The sequence below is a fragment of the Acomys russatus genome, chromosome 24 (assembly GCF_903995435.1).
Source record: "Acomys russatus chromosome 24, mAcoRus1.1, whole genome shotgun sequence".
NCBI classification, from domain to species: Eukaryota; Metazoa; Chordata; class Mammalia; order Rodentia; family Muridae; genus Acomys; species Acomys russatus.
In genome coordinates, this window is record NC_067160.1 from 12,731,374 (window position 1) to 12,747,707 (window position 16,334).

A 16,334-nucleotide genomic window follows, 5' to 3' on the forward strand; every position below is an offset into this window, starting at 1 on the left:
CTCTTGCCATCACTTTCAGAGACCTAGAAACTTGGGCCTTTCCATGATCCAGATCATGAAAGAAAACATTTATCAAAAAAAAAAAAAAAAAAAAAAAAAAAAAAAAGCAGTCATTAAATTTGTTAATAGACTTTTTAAAGAGCAGTTTTAGGTTCAAGGCAAAACTGAGCACAATTCTAGTCGATTGCTGATGAGACTGTACAGCCAGCCATTTTGAAAGGCAATATGTCAGTTTCTTTACAAAATTAAATACACAGTACAACCAGCAATCAAACCCCACGGTATTTATTCAAATGAGCGAAAATATTACATGCAGGCTGGTATGGTGGCTCATACCTATAATCCCAGCTCAGAACACTGAAGCAAAAGTTCTGCTAAAAAATCCAAGGCTATGCTTCTAGGACAGCCTGGGCTACAGAGTAAGACCCTGCCAAGAAAGAGGCCGGGTTGGGGGTGAGGGAGGAGTAAGAGAGAAAGAGAGAGACAGGAGGTGGGGTGGGGGGATAGGGAAGGAATCCATACAAAATCTGCTCATCAACTTGATTTGCAACTGCCAAAATGTAGAAGCAACCAAGATACCCTGCAGGATATCTAGGTAATAGGTAGCAAACAGTGATACAGCCAAGCAACAGAATACTCTTTAGCAGTTTAAAAAAAAAAAAAAAAGCTACCAATTCAGGAGAAGACATCTAAGAGAGGGAAGCATATGTTACTAATTAAAAGAAATCTATCTAAAAAACTGCACGCTATATGATTCAACTACGACATCTGGAGAAAGCAAGCCAGAAGTTAGGGAAACCAGAAGTTGGGAAATAGACAGTGGTGGATGCATAAAGTACAGAGGGCTTGTAGGATGAAGAATTTGTTTCTTTACATCTGTGCAAACCCCTGCGCTGTAGAGCATCGAGAGTGGACCCTGATGTCAACTATGAACTTGGATGAAGATGAGGTACTACTGTCCGGTCGCCAGCTATGACCAGCATGCCCGTCGGCGCACCAGTGGGAGTGCTGGTGACAAGAAAGGCTGTGTCCATGTAAAGGCGGACATGGACAATCTCTGAACCACCCAGTCAAGATTTGCCCAGGAAACCTTTCATAAGCGGCTTGTTGCCCATGGTGTCTTAGGATATAGTAATAACCAACTCTGCCAAGCGGCTGTGTGTGTGTGATAGGTTTATGTCTGAAGATGGCATTTGGTTCTAAACGCAACCCTGTGGAGTAAGTTCTATCATTACCGCCATCCCCATTTTACTGAAAAGGAAATGAGTCTTGAAGAGACTGAGTAACTCTCTAAAGGTCACTGTCAAATTGGATATTGGTCATTACATCATGTTGTCTCTGGCCACAAAAAGTATTTCACTGTGACACATAAATACGCCGTTAATTGTGATGGAATAAGAAGAGTCTGGACTGAAATTTTGTATGGAGCTATTTATAAATAGGTGGGAAAGGATCACAAATCCTGCCCCAGACTCCCACATCCAGAGAGAGAGCTAAAGAGCAGCTTTGTATCAGAGAACTTTTTCTGTGCCTTGAGGTGATATTTGCAACCCTTTTTTCTGTCAAAGGGGGAAAAAAAAAAAACACCTAAAATTTTTCTCATGTAAGAAATCTACATCGTTCCTAATGATTTATGCCCTGACTAAAAAGGGAAAAGGAAAATGTTCCTCATTATGTGCAAAATGAAGTAAAATATGACTTCTTCACTTTTTAGTGATTTATGGGTTGTACCTCACACTGCGCCCTCACAGGGCATGTACAAAGGTAAGACTCAGATCATTAATAATGCGCAGGACGCCCACATCTGGCTGGTCCTCCCAGGTGAATCAAGCCAAAGCCTGATTTAACAGATGGACACTGCACTGTTTCCTGATGGTAAAATCACCAGATGTTTAGAGATTCCAGAAGTACAGAGGCAGGAGGAACGTGTTAATGATGAGGGTCCGAGCACGCCTTTGAATTATCTTACTTTTTAACACTGCCTTTTAATTTTAACACTTTGGAGACTGTGTGTGTGTGTGTGTGTGTGTGTGTGTGTGTGTGTGTGTGTGTGTGTGTTTGAATTGTGCTATTATTTAAAACGTAATTAAAGTAAGATTTTTTTTCCTAGAACATTCTAAAATTAAGCAACAAGTTCCTCTCTTCTGTCACCACACGTACTCAAAACTTGACATTTTCACTCATTTCATTTCTCTCTGACTTTCATCTGCAGGAGCCCTTTCAGCGGCCTGAGCCCAGGGCCTGCTGGTGAAGATCTGTGGGTCTTGCCAGGCTCTCTCTCTCTCCCTGGCTCTGCTGTAGGGGTGACAGCTGGCTTGCTACAACACTTTCCTAGGCTGTACCCATTCTCTTCAGCGCTCTCACTGTAAAACAAGTTGAGTCCAGTCTTATTCAAGAAGAAAAAATTATAAAAGAAGGCGCCAATAGGGATGCTAGGGAGCAGGACTAAAACATCACAGCCAGTGGGGCTACAGGAAGGATTTTACTCTTGTCTGAGTAGAGATATGGGATTGGCAGCCATATCAGGAGAAAGGCCAAAGTTCAAGTCATGACACCAACAGTTACTAAGCAGTGATTTTATCCTTGGACAAGTCCCTTGCGTACATCCAAGGACTGCGTTAAAGATTAAATTGTGGAATGGGTAGAAACACACTTTGCACTTTGTATAGAAAAAGTTCTTAGATATAAGAAGAAACCAGAGAGATAACGTGTGAACTTCATGCATTCCTTCAGGATATTTCTGTTGGGACCTGAGTTATACTAGCAATAATTCAACTGCTCATCTCACTAACCAAGGTCAGGCTCCTTCACTTTCCTTAGATTAAAATGCTTATTTGAGAACTGGAAGCTGGGTAAGCACACACACTGCCAGCAGCTAAGCCCCGCCCCCAATAGCTAAGTCCCACCCACACCCACACAGCTCTCATCTCTGGTCCCCCATTCAGATACTGGACAGTTGGCCTCCTAAGTTCCTCTATCTACAGAAATAAGCTGCATTTAAAAAGGAGAAAAATGGAGAATTTCTGTGTGTTTTTAATAGGGTGAAGTTGCCCCAGGGTTAAAGCACCCGTGTTACCAACGGACGGAACACAGAGGCTTGGGCCCCAAACAGTGGGGTTCATACTCTCCGTCATTTGCCTGCAGGGTGTCTATTTAATTAGTGAGCAAATAGTGATTCCCAGAGATTATAGAGTCTTTAGTGTTCACAAGGACAGAGCCCCAAATGTTTTCCCGGCAGTATATACAATCATTTCCTACTTTTAAATAGTAGGCTGATCTGAATATTAACTACTTGGCAATTTCAACACACCTTTCCTATAAACATCCCCTTCCTGGGCAGGGAGGAAGCCCACACGATGTGGTCCTGCGCCGTTCTCTAACTTTCTTTTTTATGATTGGTGCAGAGCATCTGATTATTTCCAGGTGTTTCAGATTTTCTCGTGGCCTCCTTGTTATCCGCCCCCCCACCACCCGCCACCCCCTTGGAGTTCTTTTGGCAAATGAATGTGACCATGAGGTCCAAAGCCATAAAGGATGTATTCACCACTTCCCTCTTATGTCTGTCTCTTTATTTAACCACAGTTCACTGTCTTTGTCCATGTTAATACTCTGAGGTATTCACACAGCGTTTGTGTTGACTGCCTTAATTTTGATCTTCTCTAATCAGTCCCTGCCAGATGGTAGTTAAAGTTTAATGGCCGCTGTAAAAAAAAAATAGTTCCCTTTCTTCTTTCATCAGTCATGTGTGTTTACTTAGCTAACTGCTGGATGTTCAGAATGAGCACAAAGTGACCACCAGCAAAACGGATTCAACAAACACACTGGCTCAATACTTTTCATGGTAGCTAAAGATGTTGCCTGCTGCTGCTATCCGCTGGGTCATTATCCCTACCTTTTATCATCTTTCCTTGGCTGCTCTGTTAGTTTTCCTTTCTTTTTATCTCCTTTCTCAGGTTGCTGGAGGCCTGGCAGTCTTCAATACAAAGCAATTAAAGTGTGTGGACACGTCTCAGATAGACGGCATTTGGCATATCGGTAGAGCTTTTCCTCCACACCCGTAAGATCCGAGAAAGCGTCATTCTTTATGATTCAGATAAAGAGGCGGAGACAACTCAAGAGGCCACCCAAGAGGACATGATAGAAACTTGGCACCCTCAAGAAATAAAATAAGGAGGCAGATACATATAACAAAGCCACCTCTAAATAAATAGTATGCCCTTTTTGTCTTTACTGCATCCTACCAGGGTTCCTGAGGGAGCCGGTCCAGAACTAGTAATTAAATAAGGGCAGTACATGCCATTTTATGGATGAAGTAACTGAGATGAGTCCAATTACTTGATGTCTTGCCAGGCCACACACACATATCTCTAGAAGTACCCTGTCGCTTAGATTTACGGTCAATTTATTAAAATATGTAGAGCTATTTAAAAAGAAAAATAAAAGTAACCGAAACAAAAGATTATCGGCATTTTTAAAACAAGCGTTCCGGGTGACTTTATATACGAACACCACTTAAAGCCTATAAAATATAGGTTTCTCGGTCAAATTCAGCTCCCTGTCTGTTTTTATAAATAAAGTTTTATTGGTGCATAGTCAAGTTCATTCTTTTGCACACTGTTTATGGCTGCTTTCACATTGTGCTGCTTTCACAATGTTGAATTATTTCACCAGACACTATATGTTTTACAAAACCAAAGGAGTCGCTCTAAGACCCATGACAGCAAGGCTTGCCAACCTCTGCTGCAAGATTTTGGATTACGTCATTGCATAGTATCCCTACTTATACTTTGAAACCTTTACTCATGACACAGCAATGTTCATTAGGTATTGCTGAATACTGATTAAAATGATGTTGGTTTACAGTAACATTTCAAATGTGAAAAAGTCTAGAGTCACCTACTGAAATGTCTATTTTAATTATAGTGACCATCTTCAAATGTGAACAAACTACAAATGGGAGTTGGGCATGGTGGTGCATGCCTTTAATCCCAGCACTTGGGAGGCAGAGGCAGAGGGATCGCTGTGAGTTCGAGGCCAGCCTGGTCTACAAAGTAAGTCCAGGACAGCCAAGGCTACACAGAGAGACCCTGGGGGGAAGAAAGAAAGAAAGAAAGAAAGAAAGAAAGAAAGAGAAAAAAGAAAGTACAAATGTTCAACAACTTTTTAAATTTGTATTTAATTTTTAGTTACGTGTATGTGTTTCCATGTGTATGTGCATGTGAGCGGAAGTGCCCACAGAGGCCAGAAGTTTCCCTGCGAGCTGCTTGATGTGAATGCATGGAAGAGAACTCCCGGTTCTGTGCAAGAGCAGGAAGTGCTTTTAACCCCTGAGCCGCCTTGGTGGCCCTCAACATCTCCTTGATAACTTAGGAAGCAGTGTGTGGCCACCATGCAGTCTGCAATGTAGAAAAGCCACAACCTAACAAGTGGGGAAATACTGATATTGGCTAAGTTTGCAATGTGTAATTTGAACAAAGATCTATGATCTACTGGGTTCCAGTGTCTTCACCTAGAATTGGCGTTGGGTAACCAATACTCCTTAAAGCCCAGTACAGCGTAAACATTCTATTGCCTATAGCCCACCTCCCCAAAATGAAAATAACCTTCATGCTCCTGTCCCCCACGGGGGCGGGGGGGTGGGGCGAGAGCTTTACACGCTTATGAGGGGGCGGGGGGGGGCGGGGAGCTTTACCCGCTCATGAGGGGGCGGGGGGGGCAGGGAGCTTTACACGCTCATGAGGGGGGGGGGGGGGGGGGGCGGGAGCTTTACCCGCTCATGAGTTTACTGCTGGCAGCGGTTTTTAAACAGCCCTACAGAAAGCGAACTCTGGGCGATCTCAATCTGATTCCCTGGTAAGTAAAGAAGTCATACTTCGGAATGAAGAGCATCAAATAGTGTACAAAATATTTAACTCATGACTGTATAATAAGAGGCTTTTGGTGCTGAAGAAATGAAAATAAAAGTGTGCCTGGGAAGAGGACAAAATAGGCATCATCAGTTTCCACAAAGATTTTGAATGGAGACAGATCATCAGCTAAGAAATGTAAAGGGAAAGGGGGAGGGGCTGGGAGGAAGGCTGGGAGGATGGCTCAGTCAGTGAAGTAACCCACCTGCAGGCCTGAGGATGGGAGTTAAGGCCTCACTATCTATGGAAGGAGCCAGACGTGTGGCGCACACTGTATGTGCATACACACACACACACACACACACGCACACATGCACTCACGCACACATACATGCATGCACATATGCATGCATGCATGCACTCACACGCATGCACACACATACACACACATGCACTCATGCACACATACATGCATGCACATATGCATGCATGCACTCACACACATGCACACACATACACACACACATGCACACATGCACTCATGCACACATACATGCATGCATATATGCATGCATGCACTCACACACATGCACACATATACACACATGCATGCATGAATGCACTCACACACATGTGCACACACACATATACACATAAAAACACACATACACACAAAGGCATGCACGCATGCACGCACACACCCACTCACACACACACCCACTCACGTACTACATACATCTCACATACACATACACATTCACACACACATGCACACACTCACACACTAAATACAACTCACATACATAACACAACATGCACATACATTTTAAGAAATTAAACCAAAATAGTTAATGGTGATTTAAAAGACCCTTTTTGGAGTGAAATAAATATATCCATGTTGTGAGGTAGGATTCAAAATTTAGCATAAATTTTAAAAGTAAAATGCAGCTTTGCTCTTAAAGTAAAATATAACTTTTAAAAATATTTTGTTCATAAGCAAAACTTTGGTGATTATAACCAAGACCCCCCAACCTGTGTGCCTGTTCACTAAGGGGAAAGTTGGAGGGGTATTGCCTTATGGAGAATAAATTCTGAGGGTTACAGAAAGAGAAAGAAAGGAAGGAAGGAAGGAAGGAAGGAAGGAAGGAAGGAAGGAAGGAAGAAAGAAAGCCCTTGTATCTTTGCATTGGTGCATCAGAATTTATACTCTGACATCCCTGTGCCTCAAAACTTCTAATCATCCCTAAGAAGCTTCCTCCTCCAGTATGTGTGTAAGTGAACAGTCACGGTAGCTGGGTTACACATTCCCAGGGGCCACGGCATGTTGTCCTCATGTGCAATAAACTACTGTGGGCAGAAGTCAAACAGCATGCATGTACAAGATGATCTCTAAACTCCTTTCCAAGCAAGGGAGGCAGAGAAGATGAAAGGTGGAGTTGGAAATAATACAGGAAATTCTATACTAACTCAAGGACAGAACAAACCCCAAGTACAGCTTTGAGCCGTGATTTCTTCACCTGCCCATGAGACTGTAGACCCACGTGTGCTAAACATAAAACCTTTAGAAAATCACACGCACTACTGTGTAGTGGTCACTACTAGTATCTTCTTACTTTCCTACCTAAAAACATTTCCTACCTTCCATGTCTTCTAAGAAGTTATGAAAACACTATTATTTTAGGGGGGGTTGTTGTTGTTGGTTTTTTGGGGGGGTTGTTGTTGTTGTTGCTTTTCAAGACAGGGTTTCTCTGTGTAGCCTTGGCTGTCCTGGACTCACTTTGTAGACCAGGCCTCAAACTCACAGCGATCCACCTGCCTCTGCCTCCCAATTGCTGGGATTAAAGGCATGCGCCACCACGCCCAGCCTAAAACTATTATTTTATATGGGGGGCTAATCTGTTATTTTTCTAGAAAATAATTAGCACCGCAAGCAATGCTGGTATTAGCCAATTTTGTAAAAGAAGAGGGACTGGGGAGAGATGCAAAGGTGCTGCTATGAGACAATGAGGCATAAAAGAAAAGTGTTCATGCTGAGCTGGCCCTGTTCCTTCCCTGTGCAATATGGAGAGCTGGCTCTGGTGATGTGGGATCAGGAGAGCTGGCCCCATTGCATGAGTGTTGGAGAGCAGGCCCTGCCCCTCACCAGCTGCACCATTCCAGAGACTGGGTCCTGTACCTCACGTTAGCAGCACTGAAGAGCTGGCCCTGGTGGCAGGAGAGCAGACGAGCTAGCTCTGAGGGAGTAAGCATAGAAAAGCTGGCCCCACCACTCATGTGCTGTGAAGTAGCATGGGTGAGGGAAAGATGCCTCCCCAAACACCCTTCATTGCCTGTGGCAGGTAGGAGAGCTGGCCCTGAGGTCATGAGAGCAGGAGACCTGTCCCTGTCCCTCACTGTCTCCAGCATTCAGGAGAGTGGACTGTGCATCAACCCTGGGCTGTACAGCAGAGCTGACCCTGGTGGCATGGAGGATGGGTGAGCTATCCCTGAGGTCAGGAGAGCTGGCTTGGCCCCTTAATGGCTGAGGTATTGAGAGAGCTAACCTGGACAGCACTGGAGAGCTTGCCCTGGTGGTATGGGAGAACTAGCAGGCTGACCAACTCAGCTACCACCCAAGCTCAGACCCAGGTATTTGAGTTGGGCCACTCCAACATTTACCCCATCTATAAACTGCTTTAGCGTGTGAAAAGCCCAGTCCTATAGATCCAAAGCTGCAAGATCTCCATGACACAGGGCAATAACAGGATATACGAGAGGAGTCCCAGTAAGGATCCAGGATTTGTAGTGTAGCAGAACCCAGAGGCCTTGATCCAAACCGATGACTCAATGAACATTTGCAGGTGAAGATATGTGGACAAAAGTGTATTCTGTGGGACACACTGACACACTACAGGTTCCGTGACAAGAGTTGTTGTTGTTGTTGTTGTTTAATCTATTCTATCCTATTCTGTTCTATTTTATTGTTTTGGGGAGGAGGTTGCAAGGGCATAGGGATGTGGAGATGAGTGAGATTGAGGTGCATGATGCAAAACTCACCAAGAATAAAAAGTATTTAAAAAGCATATCCCTCCCCCCCCAAAAAAGAGAAAGAAACTAGTGCCAAGTATCATAAAATTATCCGGCTGTTTTTCAAATTTCCCACTTGTTTTTTTGTTTTGTTTTGTTGTTTGTTTGTTTGTTTGTTTTGTTTTGTTGGTTTTTTTGAGACAGGGTTTCTCTGTGTTAGCCTTGGCTGTCCTGGACTCACTTTGTAGCCTAGGCTGGCCTTGAACTCACATCAGTCCTCTTGTCTCTGACTCCCGAGTGCTGGGAGTAAAAGTATGCGCCACCATGCCCGGCATTTCCCACTTGTTTTATAAGTGTTTTTAAAGTTTAAGTCAGAAATCAAAAAGACAATAACTACCAATATTCAATAGTAAGTATCAGTAGCCACAACAACTCCCTATTACCCACTTCTTTCAGTGTTTGGTAATGCTTTCCCTGTTTTTGATGAAGCCAGGTTTTGTTGGGGTTTTCTTTGGTTGCTTGGTTTTTGGTTTTTGTTCTGTTTTCTTGTAACATCCATAGGCTGGAATTTTACTGATTGATTCTGTGTTGTATGTTTCTCTGTCCTCTATATTTTCTATAAACTAGTACTTGAGTTGAAATATTTCAACATTCTCAATATAAAGTGCGTTGGCAAATTATATTATCAATGCTATCATGGAATTTCATCAAAGGGTCTTGTTTTGTGAATTGCTAGATGGGTTTTGATGATTGTTTCTTGTGTCTGTGTATTTAGTTCTTTGAGGTTGCAAAATGGTGGGTTTTTATAATTATTTTACATTTCTTAATTGTTTTATTTCTGTGTGTGCATGCATATGTATAAATGTATGCCAGAGTACACATGTTGAGGTCAGGAGTTCATTCTCTCATCCTACCATGTGAGTCCTAAAGATGGAACTTAGGCCACCAGCTTGGTGGCAAGCACCTTTACCCACTGAGCCATCTCGCTAGACCCCTAAAAGTAATATTCTAATGTTATAAACCTGCTTGCATTTGCCAGCTGAAACACTTCTTTGAAAACCACATTCTAAAGTGCCTGCCTCTAGTGAGCTGTTGATACCCCAGGACACTCTACAGAGCAAGATAAATACTGCCGCCCCCTTCACAGATTCCAGAGTAACACATTGGTTCCTTACAATACTACAAAAGGCACCGTTGCGGGCTCCACACGGTATTTTTCATTAAACAAACTAAAATTACTTGAGTAATTTCTATGTCCTGATCTGTAACAGGAAATGTATGGGATGGGTCTACACTGTTATAACTAGAAACAAGGAGGTTAGGAATATTGGGGAAAATACATTGGCCAACTTAAAGGTTTGCACAGGCCAGATACAATGCAAACATAGAGGTGAGGAGGATACGAGCAAGGAGTTGAGGCTGAAGAGAATGCTCACAAGTTAAGAGCACTTCTTGCTCTTCCAGAGACCCCATGGTCAGTTCCTAGCACCCACACATGGCTGTTCACAAGCGCTTTCAATTTACCTCTAGGGGGACCCAGCACCTTCTTCTGGCCTCTGCAGCCGCCTGCATCCATATGCACATGTACACATAGAGACACATTCACATGAGATTTAAAATAAAGTAAAATAAAATGTTTTTAAAGGCAGAATTAAGCTTACACACAACTTATACATTTGAACTTAAAACTTCATGGTGACACCAAACAAAAGCGTTGATAAATCTAAATCGTGTTCTTCTTTAATCCAGATGTTTTAACCTCGATATAATCAGATTCATGAATATTTTCCCTAAAAGTCTGTGCTTCGTTATGTTTGTTCAAGCACTCCCCCCTCTCCATTATAGCATAAAAATAGCCTCCCAATTTTTTAATTGCCTTTCATATTTAAGTCTTACTTCAAACCATTTTCCAGTATCATGCAAGAGATGTTTCAGTGTTTAACTGAAGTCTCAGAAGGAACGATTAGAGAAAAACCAAAGAAGGCATTTTAGAAAAAAACTGTAGCTAGGGTTTTCCTGGAATTAAAGTAGAAATAAAGAAGAAATCTGTGCTCAGACACATGCAAAACAGCAGACAAGAAACTTAAAATTAGCAAAGGGGAGGGCGAGGGTGCTCACACAGATGAATAACAAAGTGGCATTTTTAAAATGCCAAAGTGTCTTTTTTGGGGGTAGGGAGCAGGCACATGCCAGTGTGTGTGTGTGTGTGTGTGTGTGTGTGTGTGTGTGTGTGTGTGTGTGAAGACAGATTGGGGAAGTTGATTCCCTCCTTCCACCATGTGCATCCCAGGCAGGGATCAAATGCCCGGTGTCTAAGCACCTTTAACCAGCCCAGTTATCTCACCGGCCCTATATTTTTCAATGTCAATAATGAAAGCCAGTCAATTTTATTTCTCCCAAATACAAAGAAAAGTCTGAATTTAAAACTGGGTACCAATACCTGCCTGGGACCCTGCTGACCATGAGGGTCTCAGAATCAGACCAGCGTCATCCTCAGCCATCACCAGAGAAGCTTCCTCCCGCAGCAGATGGGAACAAACACAGAGACCCACAGCAGGACAGTGTGCAGAGAGTGAGAGGACTTGGAGCCCTCAGTCCTAAAAGGGAGGTCTCCATCAAACCCCTTTCCTCACGGCTCAGGGAAGCCTGCAGAAGAGGAGGCAAGCGTGTAAGAGCCAGAGCCAGGGGTGGTGGAAGACAACAAGGAAACCAGGCGTTTCAAGAACAGGCGGACTGACACACTGTGTACTCACAAAGATTGTGGCAGTGTGTGCAGGGCCGGCACAGGGCTAAGCCAGATGGGGTCCCAGCACTGAGAGACAGAAATGGACACAAGTCCCCATCAGTAACCTAGAAGCTATCTCACATCCAAAGACCTTCTAGGTCTGTGTGATCTGGCTGGAATACAGACACGCCCTTAGTTCACACCTCTAATCCCAGACAAGGAAGGTAAAATTAGTTCATAAAAGGAAGCAGCCATGTTTGAAATCAATGTCTAATTGAGAGGCCGAGCAGATAAAGCGACTAATCAGAGAAAAATTTTGACAGAATAAGATATGCCCAGTTCTCACAAGAACAGAGAGGAAAGAGAACAGCACAGAGGGAGGGAGGTGGCGGTGTCAGGGGAGCGGGGGAGACAGATTGTACCAGGACAGTTTTACAGAGACAGGTTATAGAGAGAACAAGCTGGACACAGGTGAAGACAAGGTAAGGTAGAGAGTGAGAAGGAGCCAGAAGATTAGACAGATTGCTAGAGTTAGTTTGAGGCCAAGCAGAACAATTCAGTCAGAGGCTCTCAGAAGCCAGTTTGAATCAGTCAGTTTGGGGAGGGGTTTGAGCCAGCCAGCAAGAGTTCAGAAAGAGGTGGAAAGGGTGAGCTTATTCAGCAGTAAGTTTCAGAGGCTGAAAACATTCTAGGCCTAGATAAGACTGTACAGGGTCTAGAAGCTTCCAGCAGACAGAGGCGGTAAATCTCAAGACGACAATTGCTCAGGCTAATAAAAGTTACTTTTAAAAAAATTAGTTTTCTCCAACAGAGTTGTAGTAGTTCGAATGATAGTGGCCCCCAAGGCTCACAGGGAGTGGCGCTATTAGGAGGCGTGGCCTTGTTGGAGTAGGTGTGGCTTTATTGGAGGAAGTGTGTCACTGGGGGTGGGCTTTGAGGTTTCACAAGCTCAAGCCTGGTCCAGGACATCCCTCCCTTTTTTCTGCTTGAGGATCTAAATGCAGAAGTCTCTGCTGTTTCTCCAGCACCACGTCTGCCTGCACGCTGCCATGTTTCCTGCTGTGATGATAATGGACTACTAGAGCTCTGAACCGTAAGTTGGCACCAGCACGAATTAACTGTTTTCCTTCGTAAGAATTGCCATGTTCGTGGTGTCTCTTCACAGCAATAAACCCTAACTAACAAGAGTCCCATTGGGTACACAAACCCCTGTTACAGACAGACTTCATGCCCAACAGTCAATATCCAGCACAAACCAAATTCAGTGCCATTTTGGAGGTTCTTTGTTTCATAGTGTTTTGTCTGGACGTTACTTCCTTTTCTCCCCTTTGCTGATCTTTTGCATATATATTACGGTTTCCAGCATTGTGTTTCTATGGGATTTCTGTGTTTGTGTGAATGTTTGTTTGTGAGAGTGTGTGTGTGTGTGTGTGTGTGTGTGTGTGTGTGTGTGTGTGTCCCTTGGATCTTTTGGTTCTGTTTCACCCTATTATGATTTGTTTTTCATTTGTTCTATCTTATTTTATTTTACTATTTTTTTTTTTATTTGTTTGTGTTCTAATGAGAGAGAGAAAGAGTGTGGATTTGGGTGGTTGTGGAGTTGCAGGAGGGGAAACCATAACCAGACTATGCTGTATGAAAACTCTATTGTCAATTTTTTAAAACCTTCAATATTATATTTTAAGAATGAGAATAAAGGTCTGCAGGTGTGGCTCACTAACAGAACACCTGCCTAGCATGCCCAAGGCCCTAGATTTGACTCCCAACATTGGAAAACAAATAGCAAGATACCTCAGAAACAATGACAATTACTCCGAGACGATTATCTGAGATATGAGACAGCACAGTGAGGAGATAAAGTGGAAATGATATCCACAGTTGCTCTTTCTGTGGATGGTACCAGCAGCAATGCCCGACTTATGACGATAGGGACAGAAACGGACAACAACCAGACATTTGACAACTGCGTGTAAGCCAGAGTAGAAAGGGTCTGCTTCAAGCTGAACAGCTCTGTTCACTTGTTTTATTCAAAGGGGAATTAAAATACCGTAAGTGCAACTTTAAATTCAGGAAAAAAATGTATAATGAAATAACCAATAGAAACAGATGATATCAACTCCAAACCAACAGAAGAGAAGAATAGCAAACAAAAGAAAATATACTGAAATATACGTATATCAATAAAATATAACTAAATTGAGGTTCCAGACATTCATTATTTTTTGAGTTTTTTGAAGATAGTTTCCCATCTATCCCAGGCTGGCTGCAGATAAGCCTAGATAAGCTTGATTTTCCAACCTCCCTCTCCTGTGAGTATAGGTATGGCCCACCATGCAGTTTACATGGTGCTGAGGATCTAGCCCAAGGCCTTGTGGGTAGTGTGGCAAGCACTCCGCCACCTCAATTATAAGCCCAGCCCTGGGCACTTAGTGCCAAATAATTCCATGGGAAGGAGTTGGTTTTTTAACAAACAATGTTGTAACTTTGAATAACTATATGCTAGAGGAAAATAATGGTCCCCTTTCTTATATTTTTGGTTGTGAGTCTAGCCTTGGATAAGCTGAGCCATCTCTCCAGCCCAAAAGCATGTATCCTAGGCTGGCCTTGAACTCCAGATCCCCCTGCCTCTGCTCTTTCAGCAAATCCTACTGGCTGCGCCTGCCAGAACCAGCCCCCTTTCTTATGATGTACACCAAAAAAAATGGCTTTAAATAAAAGCTGAAGCTATAAGTTTCCTAGAAGAAAATATAGAATTAAATCTCTGTGACTCTGGGGTATACAAAAACAAAAGTAACAGTGGAAATGTAGAGAAACTAAAGATGACACTATAAAGCTTCAAGGGAAATCATCAAAAAGTGGATTTTCAATCATATATCTGATAAGTAACTTGTATCTAAACTCTATAACAAATCCATCTGACTCAATAAAATAACTAAAAGCCCAGTTTCCTAAAAACCTAAAGCTGTTATTCGTTTTAAAAAGGCAAGTCATATTTTAAAAAGAACAAACATCTGAATGGACACCTTTCTTTTTTTTTCTTTTGTTTTGTTTTGGTTTTTGGTTTTTGAGACAGGGTTTCTCTGTGATAGCCTTGGCTGTCCCGGACTCCCTTTGTAGAACAGGCTGGCCTCAAACTCACAGCGATCCGCCTGCCTCTGCCTCCTGAGTGCTGGGATTAAAGGCATGCGCCACCAGTGCCCAGCTTGAGTGGACACATTTCTAAAGAAGACATACAAATGGCCAATAAGCACTGAAAATATGTTTGATAGCATTACTCAAAGGCATGCAAACCAAAACCACAAGCCAGGCCTAGTAGAACACACCTGTAATCCCAGTTTGAGGAGGCTAAGGCAGCACTGCAAGCAAGCTCAAGGCCAACCTGCCCTGTACTGGGAGGCCGGGTCTAAAGATGGGGAAGAGGAGGGGAGGGAGAGGGAGACAGAGCAGGCTAAGATAGCCACACTCCCTCGGACAGCCTTTCTTTTTTAAAGGCATTTATTGGAGAAACATGGTTATTGGTGAAAATGTAAACTGGTATAGTCACTTTGGAAGAGTTAGGTAGCTCCTCAAATGTAAACATTGGCTTGTTGTACGTGATACAGAAATTCCACTGCAAGGCCTCTCTCCAAGCAATCCAAACACGTCTATGTATACACAAATGTTATACACAAATGCTTACAAGAGTATACTCAGAATAGCTCAAACCAACTAAATTGTCCTTCCTGATACAAAATATTAGCTCATAACAAAGATGCTGTGCTGACATATGGCACAAGGTAGAAAAGTTTAAACATTATGCTAAGCGATAGAAGCCAAGTCACAATATAGGCAACACAGCTTCTCTTCCCACAGTCCCTTGCGGCCATCCTTTCTAGTTTTTGGCCAGCAGAGTGGCTCCCACAAAGAAGGGTGGTGAAAAGAAGGGTTGTTCCACCATCAACGAGGTGGTGACCCGAGAACACACCAAGATTCACAAGCACGTCCATGGAGTGGGCCTCTAGAAGTGTGCTCCTTGGGCACTCAGAGAAACTGGGAAATTTCCCATGAAGGAGATGGGGGCTCCAGATGTGCTCATAGACACCAAGCTCAATAAAGCTGTCTGGGCCAAAGGAATAAGAAATGTTCCATATCGCATCCGAGTACTTTTGTCCAGAAAACGTAATGAGGATGAGGATTCACCAAAGTAGGTCCATACATTGGTAACTTACGTGCCTGTTACCACATTCAGGAATCCACAGATGGTCAATGTGAACGAGCACTAACCTGCTGAATGTCAAATAAAGTTAGAGAACTGCAAGAAGGAGAAGAAGAGGAGGAGGAGGAGGAAAAAGAGGAAGAGGAGAAAGAAGAAGAGGAGGAGGAAGAAGAAGAGGAGGAGGAGGAGGAAGAAGAGGAAGAAGAAGAAGAGAAGAGAAGAAGAGAAGAAGAAGAAGAAGAAGAAGAAGAAGAAGAAGAAGAAGAAGAAGAAGAAGAAGAAGAAGAAAGAAGAAGGCCAAATCACAAGACTGGATGTAGCCGTGCATAAAGGAGCACATCCCAGCACTCAGGAAGCAGAGGCAGGCAAAGCTCTGAGTTCAAGGCCAGCCTGGTCTGTGTAGCAAGTTGTAAGACAGACATGACTACACAGTTAGACCTGTTTAAAAATAAAATAAAGGCTGAATAGTATATGATTCCATTTATATTCAATGTCAAGGATAGGCAGATTTATATACAGACAGAAAATAGATCAGTGGCTACCTAGGACTGGGGAAGTTAGG

The 16,334-nt window shown here is 43.1% G+C and overlaps 1 pseudogene; it reads left to right on the forward strand.

The window, feature by feature from the left end:
• The first annotated feature begins 944 nt into the window (after positions 1-944).
• LOC127207655 (60S ribosomal protein L31-like) lies at positions 945-15,839 on the forward strand (annotated as a pseudogene).
• Positions 15,840-16,334: the final 495 nt, after the last annotated feature.